The 14,423-nt window shown below is 48.9% G+C and overlaps 1 long non-coding RNA gene across 1 annotated transcript; it reads left to right on the top strand.

Annotated features, from left to right (window-relative positions):
- The first annotated feature begins 10,203 nt into the window (after positions 1-10,203).
- Positions 10,204-13,735, top strand: LOC125556577. The gene is made up of 3 exons (XR_007305140.1): positions 10,204-12,980; positions 13,061-13,239; positions 13,326-13,735. It is a non-coding gene; the product is annotated as an uncharacterized LOC125556577 (long non-coding RNA).
- Positions 13,736-14,423: the final 688 nt, after the last annotated feature.

Below are 14,423 nucleotides of genomic sequence, written 5' to 3' on the forward strand. Positions count from 1 at the left end.
GCCTAGAGTTGTGCCCCTCGCGCTCCATGGTCGTGCTCGTCGGCCTTTGGCCGCGGCCGCCTACGCCCGGTACGCCCCTGCTAGCGCCCTCACGCACGCATGCCCGTGCTTAGTCGCACGCCGCCTCTGCCGTCGTGCTCGCGCGCTCGGCGACGACCGAACATGTCCGCGCCCGCCTCCATCGCTGCTCCAGCCGGGCCCCTGCGCCTGCCCTCGCTCGCTTGCGTCGCTCGCGCTTCCTGTAAGCGCCTGCCGCCGCTCCCGGGGCTGCCGCTGTCCCCTCTTGCCGGCGCCTGTGGCCGCCGGTGCCCCACGGCCGCGTGTGCCCGGCCAGCCCCCTCTGTTGAGTTAGTGGGGATAGCCCCAATTAGATTAGTTCTGACTAACCCCATTAATTAATCCCCACTTACCAGTGGACCCCTCTTGTTAATTAACCAATTTAATAAATGCCTAATTCGCTACAGTCACGGGCCAGTGGGTCCAACCTAGTTAATTTGTTTATAATTAAACCTGAAACTAACTCTGAGTCAATGACAGGGGGCCCAACCCTCCTGTTGACCAGTCAAAGTTCGACTGGTCAACTGGGTCCCCTTGGCCCACATGTCAGCCTTTGTGTACATTCTATGTACACAGGGCTGGGTACCCATATCGTTTTGTCTATTAATTTCGAATTTAAAAAATAATTTGAGAAAATGAATAAAAGGTTGAAAATTAATATAAAATAAACGGTAACTCGGATGAAAATACTTTGTACATGAAAGTTGCTCAGAACGACGAGACGAATCTGAGCATGCAGTCCGTTCATCCGCAACACGTCCCTAGCATAGCGAACATGCAATAATCCACCTCCGTTTCATTTGTCTGAAAGCGCGAAACACCGGGAATACTTTCCCGGATGTTTTCCCCCTTCACCGGTATCACCTATCCTTGCGTTAGATCACCCCTGGCACCGCGTACTGCCTTGTTATATTTTGTGATGCTTTGTTTTCTTCGTATTTACTGTTTCTTCCCCCCTCATCTTCCCCGGTAGACCCCGAGACCGGCGCTGATGCCACCGAGTACGACTACGTCACCGATGACCCTTCTTCCTGTGCAACAGAGCTTCCAGTCAAGCCAACCCCCGTTGTTCATCCCAATATCGCCTACTCTTTCCCTCTCCTGCTTGCATTAGAGTAACGTACCGTTTCATCGATTTGATCCTATATTGTTGCATAGCTTGAGCTTGTTACTACTGTTGATACCTCTACCTGCAATCCTAAATTCTTAGTATAAGTTGCTAGTTTATCATCAGTGGCCTTACACTCTTGTCCGCCTGCCATGCTATACTACTGGGTCGTGATCACTCGGGAGGTGATCACGGGTATATACTATACTATTACATACTTATGTTGATGATTCGAAGATGGGGGCTGAAAGGGGCAGGTGATTCCACCCAGGTAGTGGAGTGCCTGGGTTCTCGGTAGCCCCTGATGGGTACTTTGTGGTGGAGCGACAGGGCTGGTTGCGACCACCTAGGAGACAGGTGGGCCGGGTCCCTGGTCAGCGTTCGTGGATACTTATAATAACACGCTTAACGAGATCTGGATATTTGATCTGAGTCTGGCCACTGGAACAATTATGCGACTGAGCGGGAACAATTATGGGCACTCGACATCGTGGTATCAGCCGAAGCCTTCTTGACGTCAACGACTGAGCAGCGCGTGCCGAATTGGACTGGAATGCCTCCTCTTGTATTAGGGAGGCTAGTTATGCTTACCGTCCGTGTTCTCAACGTGCAGGTGTTCAACGGGCGATGGGCCCAGACCCCTGTGCGCTTAGGAGTTAGACTGGCATGCTGACCTCTCTCTTGTGCCTAGGTAGGGCTGCGATGTGTTGATCTTTCGAGGCCAGTCATGACCCAGAAAAGTGTGTCCGACCAAAGGGATCGAGCGTGTTGGGTAATGTGGTGCACCCTTGCAGGGAAGTTTATCTATTCAAATAGCCGTGTCGCTCGGTAAAAGGACTACCCGGAGTTGTATTCCGACCTTATGACAACTAGAACCGAATACTTAATAAAACACACCCTTTCAAGTGCGGGATACAACTCGGTGATCGCTCTCTCACAGGGCAATGAGGAGAGGATCGCCGGGTAGGATTATGCTATACGTTGATACTTGGTGAACTTACCAGCTACTCTCTTCTACATGCTTCAAAATGGAGGCTGAAAGAAGCGTAGTCTTTGCTAGGATTAGGTATCCCCCTCTTATTCTGGCATTCTGCAGTTCAGTCCACAGATACTACCCATTTCATTGATACCATGCATATGTAGTGTATATCCTTGCTTGCGAGTACTTTGGATGAGTACTCGTGGTTGCGTTGCTCCCTTTTCCCCCTTTTCTATTCTTCTCGGACGTTGCAACCAGTTGATGGAGTCCAGGAGTCAGAGGATCCCGAGGATGTTTCAACGTGGAGTTCGGCTTTGAGGAGTAGTAAGGAGGTCCTAGGCAGGAGGCCTTGCCTTTTCGATCGTTGCTACTTTTGTGCTAGCCATCTTATGGCACCTTGTTTAATTTATGTCTGTACTCAGATATTGGTGCTTCCGCTGACTCTTTATGATTGAGCTTGTGTATTGAGAAAAAGGGTCCCCCCCTTTGTATTCCAAAGCAACCATCCGATACAGCCAACGATTGGTGCTGGGGCGGAAATAGCACAAGCACGCCCACAAGAAAGAAAGAGAAAAAGAAAAGAAACAAATGTCGATAACGGTGGATCGACAAAAACGACGAAGCCTCGCGACCGCTGCGTCCACCGGAGATCGCCCACCAAGCTCCGAGACTCCGAAGCGCCGGTACCAATCAACACCTCCAAGAAGGGACGCGACAATGGCGACGCTGCTGCTAAGGGTTTCCCCCGGTACACGGCGAGGAGAGAGGAAGGGTAGCCCCGACGCCCTCCAGGAAGGTCCGGTGGCACCCTCAGGCGCCACCACGTCGGTGTCGGCCAAGCCAACAGGGATTTCTCCCAATCCCATCCTCCACCTCAGGCACTCCGGATCTCGCCACCAAACCGACCACCACCCTGCACCAACACGGACACGAAGCTTCCCGTGCTATCTCACCACGGCACCGCAAAGATGGTCTGCACAACGAAGACGAGGAGCCGGGACTAGGGCAGCAGCACGATCAGCATACGGGAGGGCCCCACCTCCACCGTCCATGACGGTAGCCGACCAGACGCCGCTGCCCCAGTCCAGCCGCTCCCCAGCCTCCCCATACAGAGAGTGTCGTGGTCGCGCCGGAGCCGACCCACAAGGACCCAGATGGGGCCCTACGGGCCTAGATCTGGGCCGGGGATGCGCCACCGGCCATCCAGCACCACCGGAGCGCCCCGCCGCCAAGAGGCGGCACCACCGCGGCGAGCGCCCAGGACGCCGGGCCGCCACCAGCTGAGCTCCACCGCCGCCTCCCCCCATCCCGGTGTGACGCCCGGATAATCAAGCTACAGTAACCTCTGCTAATGATGCCACGTCACCACTCTTATAGTTGTAAATCTCACGATGATTCAATCCCGTTCGAATTCAAAATTCAAAATCAAGTCAAACGGTAGTGTTTTCAAACATTAAAATTTAAATGTTCTAGAGGTGGCAAATAATGCTTAGGTAATTATGGTGGAGGATCACATTTTTATAAAATAATTAAAAGCACTAAACTAAATAAAACAGTGGCTTAAACAAATAATTAAATGCATTTTATAAATATTAAAACATTAAACTATTTTATTAGGTATGAGAAATTCATGTGGCAATAGAGTATTTATAAATACTAATTTAGGGGCTAGTGGTATATTTTATAAAACTAAAAGTAAAGTAAAACTAATATGAAAACAGAAACTATAAATAAAATAGGAAAGAAAAAAAAGCAAAGCAAAAGAAAAAGGAAAGAAAGAAAACCCCGGGCCTTCCCCCTCCCCTTCGGCCGTTTGGCCCAACTGGGCATCCAGCCCACCAGCCCACAGGCCCAGCCGCCCCCATCACTCCCTTATCCCCTCTCCCCCGAAACCCTAATCCAACCACCCCACCCCCCCCCCACATCTCTCTCCCCGATCCAGATCAGGATCGGGGGAACGAACCAACGTCGCCCCCGACGCCAGCGCCGCCCGGATCGACACCACGCCGGCGCCCCTCGCCGGATCGCTCCCCCGACGCTAACGCCGCCTCCCCGTCGCCTGCAGCACAGGCGCCTGCCCCCTCGACCCGAGCTAAATCGGGGGCTCGGCCCCGCGGCGCCCCGAGCCTCGGCGCTGCTCCCCACCGCCGTCATCGCCTCGCCTCCTCACCTCTCCCTCGCGCTACTCCGGCCACCCCGAGCCTCCCCGAGCACGCTGCCAAAACCCCTACGGCCCTCGTGAGCTCTCCCTCTCCTCCTCTCTCCCGCGCGTGCACACGCTCACCGTGCTTGACCGCGCGCGCCGTCGCCGCGCTGCTCGCCCGCCTCCCCCGCGCGTCGTCCTTGCGCTGGTTGCCCCGTCGCCGCGCCTCTCGCTCACCTGTTGCCGCACACGCGCACCCGAGCCCCGCCTCGCCCCTATCGCTGCCAAGCGAGGCCAGCGTCGCCTCGCCCTCCCTGCTCGCCCGCGTGCGTTCGCGCTTTCCGCTGCCGCGGCCATGCCGCGCCCGCGCCCTAGCCTCTCCTCCTGCTGCCTGCTGCTGCTCTACACCGGCAGCCCCACGCGGCCCCACTCGCCCTCGCTACATCGCCGCGGCCTGCCCCGGCCTCCTCTGCCGTGCGCCCGCGCGCTCACCGCGCCCGCGCTCGGTTCGGACGACCGCCCCCCCCCGCTCGTGCCCCTCGCCCCACGGCCCCGCTCCGCCCTGCCACCCGCATCCCCCTGCTGTAGCTGCACCGCACCACCGCGCCCGTGGCCGCGCTGCCCGGGCCTCGAATCCGTCGCCGGCGACCTTGCCTCGCACCGGGCAGGTTGCACCCCAGCGCCTGGATGCGCCCCGCCCGGGCGCCCGTTGCGCCAGATCGGGCTGCGCCCTGTGCCTGCTAAGGCCCCTGGGCCTATGACGTTGGGGCCCCACCCCCCTGTGAACGAAAACAAAATAAAAAAATAATACTAATTAAATTAATTTAAAAAAGAATTAATAAATAATAATTAAAACTGATTAAAATGATAATTAATTAATTAATTAATTAAAGAATTAATAAATTAATTAATCCTGATTAGATTAATCTAATTACTAGTTAACTTAATTAACCCCTGATTAGCCTAATCAGTCAATGACCAGTGGGACCCACACGTCAGCGACCCAGTCAACACCTCTGTTGACTGCTGATGTCATGCTGACGTCATGATGATGTCAGCAAACACTGTTTTGGATAATGTTGAATTAAATTAATTAAATAAATTCTAAAAATGATTTAAACTTTAGAAAATCAATATAAAATAAACCGTAGCTCGGATGACAAAACTTTATACATGAAAGTTGCTCAGAACGACGAGGCGAATCCGAATACGCAGCCCGTTTATCCGCCACGCATCCCTAGCATAGCGAACACGCAACTTTCCCCCTCCGTTTCATCTGTCCGAGAACGCGAAACACCTGGAATACTTTTCCGGATGTTTCCCCCCTTCACCGGTACCCCCTCGTACCGCGTTAGGGCACACCTAGCATCACGTTTTGTCATGTCATGCATCATTATGCATCTGTTTGCATAATATTTATTGTTTCTTCCCCCCTCTTCTCTCGCTAGACACCGAGACCGACGCCGCTGCTACCCAGTACGACTACGGTGTTGACGACCCCTCTCTCTTGCCAGAGCAACCAGGCAAGCCCCCCCTTGATCACCAGATATCGCCTACTCTTCTCTATACTACTTGCATTAGAGTAGTGTAGCTTGTTACTGCTTTCCGTTAATCCTATCCCGATGCATAGCCTGTCCTTGCTACTACTGTTGTTACCATTACCTACTATCCTACTGCTTAGTATAGGATGCTAGTGTTCCATCAATGGCCCTACACTCTTGTCCGTCTGCCATGCTATACTACTGGGCCGTGATCACCTCGGGAGGTGATCACGGGCATATGCTATTTACTTTACACTGTTACATTACTGGTGATACTGTTTGGAGATGGGGGCTGAAGGGGCAGGTGGCTCCATCCAGGTAGTGGTGGCCTGAGTTCCTGACGGCCCCCGACTGTAACTTTGAGGCGAAGCGACAGGGCAGGTTGAGACCACCTAGGAGAGAGGTGGGCCTGGCCCTGGTCGGCGTTCGCGGATACTTAACACGTTTAACGAGATCTTGGTATTTGATCTGAGTCTGGCTACTGGTCTATACGCACTAACCATCTACGCGGGAGTAGTTATGGGTATCCCGGCGTCGTGGTATCAGCGGAAGCCTTCGTGACGTCAGCGACTGAGTGGCGCGCGCTGGATTGGACCGTAAGCCTGCTCTTGTATTAAGGGGGCTAGTTCTGCTTCCGGCCGCGTTCGCAACGTGCAGGTGTGCTAAGGGCGATGGGCCCAGACCCCTGGGCGCTTAGGTTTAGACCGGCGTGCTGACCTCTCTGTTGGTCTAGGTGGGGCTGCGACGTGTTGATCTTACGAGGCCGGGCATGACCCAGGAAAGTGTGTCCGGCCAAATGGGATCGAGCGTGTTGGGGAATGTGGTGCACCCCTGCAGGGAAGTTAATCTATTCGAATAGCCGTGATCTTCGGTAACAGGACGACTTGGAGTTGTACCTTGACCTTATGACAACTAGAACCGGATACTTAATAAAACACACCCTTCCAAGTGCCAGATACAACCGGTGGTCGCTCTCTCACAGGGCGACGAGGGGAGGATCATCGGTTAGGATTATGCTATGCGTTGCTACTTGGAGGACTTCAGTCTACTCTCTTCTACATGTTGCAAGACGGAGGCTGCCAGAAGCATAGTCTTCGAAAGGATTAGTTATCCCCCTCTTATTCTGGCATTCTGCAGTTCAGTCCACATATGATACCCTTACTCCATTTGATACCCATGCATATGTAGTGTAGCTCCTTGCTTGCGAGTACTTTGGATGAGTACTCACGGTTGCTTTCTCCCCCTTTTCCCCCTTTTCCTTTCATTCTGGTTGTCGCAACCAGATGCTGGAGTCCAGGAGCCAGACGCCACCGTCGACGACGACTCCTACTACACCGGAGGTGCCTACTACTACGTGCTGCCCGCTGACGACGATCAGGAGTAGTTTAGGAGGATCCCAGGCAGGAGGCCTGCGCCTTTTTCGATCTGTATCCCAGTTTGTGCTAGCCTTCTTAAGGCAAACTTGTTTAACTTATGTCTGTACTCAGATATTGTTGCTTTCGTTGACTCGTCTATGATCAAGCTCTTGTATTCGAGCCCTCGAGGCCCCTGGCTTGTAATATGATGCTTGTATGACTTATTTTATTTGTAGAGTTGTGTGTGATATCTACCCGTGAGTCCTTTATCTTGATCGTACACATTTGCGTGCATGATTAGTGTACGGTTAAATCGGGGCGTCACACCCGGGAAGGAGGAGAGCGCGCGGGTAAGGGACGACCCACCGCCGCCGACACCACCCGGGGGCGACCGTCGGCGGGGGGAAAGGGCGGAGGAGGACGGACGAGAGGGAGGGGGGGCGCGCCGCCCCGGCCGCCTCCCAGGGAGACGGCGGAGGCGGTGGGACGGGGAGGAGGGGATGGGGGTTGGGAGGGGAGGGGGAAGGAGGCCTGCGTCGGGCTGCTGGCGGCGGCGGGAAGGAGCCGGGTGGCCGGCGGCAGCGGCGGTGGGAAACCCTAGCGGCAGAGCGGGAGAGGGAGAGAGGTATGCCCACCGAGCTTGTGTATTCGAGCCCTCAAGGCGCCTGGCTTGTAATATAAAGTTTGTATTATTTCATTTGTGTCTAGAGTTGTGTTGTGATATCTTCCCGTGAGTTTTTGAATCGAGTGCGTCACACTGAAGCATATCCTTTGGTTACTAAATTCTAACTGTCACATATGTGTAGCGTTGGTCTGAGTGATGCGTGCTCGTACTTGTGGTGGCTCCAGCGAAGAGATCCCTCCCATTACTAGTGTACAATTAAATCGAGTGCGTCACACTGAAGCATATCCTTTGGTTACTAAATTCTAACTGTCACATATGTGTAGCGTTGGTCTGAGTGATGCGTGCTCGTACTTGTGGTGGCTCCAGCGAAGAGATCCCTCCCATTACTAGTGTACAATTAAATCGAGTGCGTCACACTGAAGCATATCCTTTGGTTACTAAATTCTAACTGTCACATATGTGTAGCGTTGGTCTGAGTGATGCGTGCTCGTACTTGTGGTGGCTCCAGCGAAGAGATCCCTCCCATTACTAGAAGTGCTATTGCTGTTCAAGCTATCTGTGCCAATTTTCAGCAAGCAAACACCCCTTCGTCTGGTGCGCTGCAAATCTTGGCTATCAGATTTGAAAGAAACCTCCATCAGGGTCCATGAAGATAAATGTTGATGCATCATTTTATGAAGAGGAGGGAAAGAAGGTGCTACTGTGGCTATAATTAGGGGTGGAAACGAATCGGATGCGGATCGGATAGTGCTCTTACCATTTCCATTTTCATATTTTCAAAACGAATACGAATCCGAATACAGATGTTATCGGATACGGATGCGGCTCGGATATTATTCGAATACGGATATGTATCGGATATTTTCTTGATTCGGAACGGATACGGATAATATCAACATATTGCTTAAGTAAATTAGTCGATAGCTATGTGACCTAAAATAATCAACTTGTGACATACAATAAGTCAATGATAAATAGGTTTATGAATAAATACTATTGTAATGCATAATAATTTATAAGTTTAATCATATAAAGAGTAAAATTTGACCACTTATTTGGCTTTTATGTTGGATAATTGGAATATTGGGCCTAGAATTTTAAAAATTACCCCCCATAATCTTATTCGGATACGGATATATCCACTTCCATATCCATATTTATGTCAAAATCTCCTACCATATTTTATTTTTTATTTGTGTAATAAATTCGGATACGGATAATTTCTATTTCCATTTTGGTTCGGATGCGGATGTTTCGGATACGAATAGGCATTTTCTCGAATAAGAATATTGGATATTTCGAATTATCCGCTACCACTTTCCACCCCTAGCTATAATAACGGACATGTATGGAACATGGGAAACTAGTGGTTACACTCACCTTCGGTGTACCCATAAGTACAATAAATTCAAAAAAAAGGAAAACAATCGTAAAATTCTGAAACTTGGTGGATGTGATTATGAGCAAATGTTTTAGGAGCATGCAATGTTTGGTCACCAAAAAGCATCAAATGATCTCCATACAAAACGAAATACAAATGATGCTTTGCACCCATGTTACTGTTCACATGTTTTCAGCACAAACTTTATTTTTTTCTACAGATTTCCTCGGATGTTATTTCACACCGAATGTTGGAAGGACCTAAAACATTTGGTCATAAGCACATCCACAAAGTTTTAGATTTTTTTGAAATGTTTTGCTAAGTTTTGGATCGTGGGTGCACCAGTTGTGCAGTGTGCGTGGGTGCACAAAAACCACTCTCATGGAACATTCCTGGCGGCATCATGTGCAACGGTTCCACATGATAGTTACGCACTATCGATGGAAGCAACGGCAATGAAGAACAACTTAATCCTACATAATTCTATCAAAATCGAAGCTGATGCAATTGAGGCGATCAATGCTTGCGCATGCCAGGAAAGAATTTGGGGGGAAGCTACTACAGTTTACTCCCTCGTTTCCGGTTTATTAGGCTCATCTCGTTTTCTTCATTTTTCCATTTTATAAGTCTTGTTTTGACTTCTTCCCACCATATGTTCACATTTTGAGGCACATTAAATTCTTGGCAAGGATAAAAGAAAACCGACCAATGCATGTAACTATTCCTACTCATTTAGTGGTCATCACCGTAGTTAATGCAGATTAAAGTTTGAGTAATTTTGTAAACTACAAGATACATTCATCCACTCATCATCTACCTTGGTTGATGAGATTTATCACCTACCTTGCTTGATGAGATTTCAGATTTATGCCCTATAAACTGAAAGGAGGGAGTATGTTGATTGCTTTTGTCTTGGTAGGTATGATAATAAATGTTGAATTCTTACCCTGCCCGAGGGAAGTCAATGAATTTGTTCATAGTATAGTTAAATTTGTGTATGTCAATGATGTTTCCTGTAATTGGGCTGATGAACCGCCTGATTTTGTTGTAAGCACCCTCGTGAACGATGTAACAATATTACCCAATCAATAAAGCAAGACATGATGGCATTCCGTGTAAAAAGATATTGCATGCCCTAGGGATTAGAGTAATGCTACAGGACTGCCACTGGCTCAACATACACAGATGATGCTTTGCTATGCACATGGCAAAAAGATCAGTAGCTATAAACATGTACAACTAAAATCTAAAATATACAAACACGGCATATGCTGATCGAACTCAGGTGGACCAAGTAGTATCTCACCGCGGCACCTCTCCTAGTACCAAACAAATGATCTTATATATTCACCATACCTGGAAGGTTCTACGAAGGATGCGATGTGCGTGTACCATTATGAAGTTATAATGGGGGAGGACGAGCATGTGGCTCGATGATTGGATTGGCGGTGGCCACTCAGCCCGCCCCAAGTTCGATCCCTGCGATTGACTTGGGTATCTCACCCCCGAGTATTTTCCATTGCAGGTTCGTCGCACGTCTATGAGCCACGGTTTTCAAGAAGTGTTGCATGTGTATAGGTTGTATCCTTGTAGGAGCATGTTGGGGTGTGTGTAGTGGTGTGCGTGCGTGCGCGCGCGTGTGTGTTCAGTTTCTACAACTTGTATCCATGTAACTGAGGCTCAAAAATGTTGTGAGACATGAATACATGATCAACTTTGAGTGCGTGTTTAGAGTAGGTAAGACAATGGTGGCTGCGTGGTTGGTTGACTTGTCGTGATCGCTGGCTGATGCCATGTATTGCTGGATTGACGAGCTTCATTGAGCTCTATGCGGTGGGTGCACCGATCCTATCTACTAATGTCAAAGTTGTTAACTAAAGCAGTAAGTTAAACTTGAAGGAAAGCTCCAGCCAACAACAATCTAAATGTAGCACATAAGCGGCGTCCATAAAAAACCAGCGCCTAATCAAACAACATCGTTGTTCAAGAAACACCGTACCGAACGCAGCCCACGACAAGAAACAACAAATCTAATACCAGAGGAAACAATACAAACCAGATTGCACGCAGGCGAAGCAGCAGGCCGAGCAGACGCACGGCGAGATGGACGACCAGAACAGCAACGGCGCAGCAGGCCGAGCAGACGCAGGGCGAGATGAATGACCAGAACAGCAACGGCGCAGTTCGCGTGAACGGCGAAGCAACCGCGGAAGTTGCACCGACAGCCGGAACAACACGACGGCGAGGATCCTCCAGCCACAGCTTGGAACCGAGGCGTACCCTGCACCCAAATCGCCAATCTCCACTGTTTAGAGATGCGCCAAGTCGCTAACCCTTTGAGAAGACACGCTCACAGGGAAACCCATACACACACCCGACACGCGGCTTGGACCAGCGGCCAGCTGGAGATTAAAGCTTGCTGAGAGGACACACGCACACACACCCGACACGCTGCATGCATCAATGTGCATCCTGGGTCCTTGCAGTCACAAGGCGACGAGCGCACTATACCTCGCGCATGGTCTCGGGCGGACGTGCTTTTTTCTAGACCATGGTTATCGTGATTTTTTAGTGGGATGGTAGTATGGTTAATAATACAACAATCGGCTCTAAGGCCTCCCTTCGTTTCTAAATATAAATCCACGAAGCAAAAAGGATGAATCTATACTGTAAATTATGTTTATATACATTCATATATATAGTTCATCATGAAATCTCTATAAAGACTTACATTTAGAAACAGAGGAAGTATGTTATTAATAGTTGGCCCACCATATAACCTCACAAAGCGTCTTGAGTCTTTGTGCTGCAGCTGGCTACTAATCAGCAATCCGCTTCTCATCTCTCTCCTCCAAAATAAGCAAATATATAATATTTTATTTCTTATAGCATGCTTATATCGTCATATTGTACTTACTCTTATGTCGGCGTGCCAAACGGGCCGTCGTGCCAGCCCGTTTAGCGAGCGGTCGAGCCTGGGCTAGGGAGGGCACGGAGTATTTAGCGTGCCTAACCGGGTCGTGCCGTGCCTGGCCCTTTTAACCCAGGCCAGGCCGTGCTGGGCTGGGCCGGTCCATTTGGCCAGGTTTGCACACACCGAAGCCCACTCACACCCAACATGCATAATGTTGTGGCCCACAAGGCATACACCCTTGAACAGCGGGGGCCACCAAGCAAACGCATCTATTTTCAGTGAGTTTTTCTTTTTTGAGGTTATATATTCTTAGGGAGTTTTTTTTTCACAGCAGAAACAAGTGTGACGATCCAGTCAAAATCGTACCGCTCAATTGAACGAGGGAGTTCCTACCTATATGAACTTTATTTACCAAAAAATCAGATCTATTATAAAAGTTCATCGAAAGTATAAAGCATCTCAAACATATTAAAATTTACATAGAGATTCCCGGACCACCAAACGGCAACTACTGTTGTCCGAACTCCTAGATAAAGCCACACACAATTCGATAAACTTCATAATCTTACTACTTGTTGGCAGATGCTCCTAGTCAAACAGGAGGAACTCGACGGTACCAATGATGTTGACATCAACCATATGACTCAGGCTCATGCCAATAGTTATCGCTATGGTAACTGTGTTATTCCAATTCTAGATAATTCACATCATTCCACCCTAGCTTAATACCCTTCTTACGTGTCATTTATAGAACCACCGCCCTGCCGCAAGCACAAGCAGCCCCTAGAATATATTCATCGCCCACGCAAGCCCGGGTAAGTCCCAAAGTTCAAAGGGGAAAAAATCCATCTGAAAGCTAGAAAATACATTACTCGTGGTAAAAACTCGTATTACATTCCTGTTTGCAGAAACTCCTCGGACAAATACTAATTACTATAGTTCTGTGTAAATTGGCAGGCAAGCCTGGTGATCACTACTTAGATGTGTTCGCTGCCCACTGTGTGTGGGGAAATACATTTAAGCTGTATAACAAAAATGTTTGCAATCTGCGAAATATCATCGAAGGCAAGAAAACACCTGACCATTACTAAGTATGCCACATGACAGAAACATTTGCTACTGATGGAAAAAGGATGGTAATCTTAAACAAATGCATTCTTGTGTTTCCTACAAAAACATGCCGGCAAATCATATACTGAATAACCCTTATCCTCATTTGCAGTACTTTAGCACACACTTTTCTAAGAGAAGCCTCTTCCCGCACATGGATGATGATCATGATGAGCTACCAGTCAGTACAGGAGACGGGACCACCAGTGTCATGGCCCGCTTTATCAAGGGAGTCGACAATAGGGCTACACTCACAAAGAACTAGAGCAGCTTATTCATAAGGCAAACATGAAGAAAGGGTGTGTATATGCTTTTGCCTTCAAGTGCATGTCTAAGGGCCTCTGCATGATTGTCTATCCAATCTAAGCAGATCACAAAAGTCCTTTGCTACGTAACTTGGTATTACTATAAGTACCCATCGAGACTTTTATATGTGGCATCATTTTGGATCTTATGTAAAAACAATTATGACAATCCTGTCCGTATGACTATCATCAATCCGTACTTATTTTCATATGTTTTCTTCTGTGTCTACATATTTTGATGCACACTTTTCCAATAATTGGCTTGGTCTCGGCCTTTGCGTCATGGGCACAACGGGTCATCTAGTAACCATAAATATGTTAGCATTGGCCCCAAGCATCCATCGAACAATTGGCTCCTCAATCCCTTGGGCACTGCATTTCCCACAAACCGACAAACGCAATGAACATGCTACGCTGATACCCGACATAGCCCGTACCTGAACATTATTAGTGACACTTGTTTGTGCACACCCATGAGTTCAACTTGGTTGGCGGACAGCGCGAGAAAGCTTCTGCCATGTTTACAAGAAACTCGAATGGCCAGTTCAGGTTCTCACTTTGCTACCAGACTCCTTCGGTTTAACACTTACTATTCATGACTTCCAGTGCCTGTTTTGTGTAGAATTTTGGCACAGAGTTATCCTTCATAAGTTCCTCCAATAAGTTTGGAAAAAGAACATCAGATATGGTAAACACTTCTTTTGCTTGAAAACTCCTTTTGATACATTGAGATTTTGCTAACAAGGACATTGATCAAAGATTGTGTTTCCATTTGTTGCACCCTTTTTTGGTGGTTATGGGTGATAGACTGGATGAGGCGAACCTGCAGCTGGTCTTTTGAGTTGTTCGGGCGTGGTGGTTGTGATCTTTCAAATACCAAGTGCATATAGCAAAGAGATTCAGTA

The sequence above is a fragment of the Triticum urartu genome, chromosome 5 (genome assembly GCF_003073215.2).
Source record: "Triticum urartu cultivar G1812 chromosome 5, Tu2.1, whole genome shotgun sequence".
NCBI classification, from domain to species: domain Eukaryota; kingdom Viridiplantae; phylum Streptophyta; class Magnoliopsida; order Poales; family Poaceae; genus Triticum; species Triticum urartu.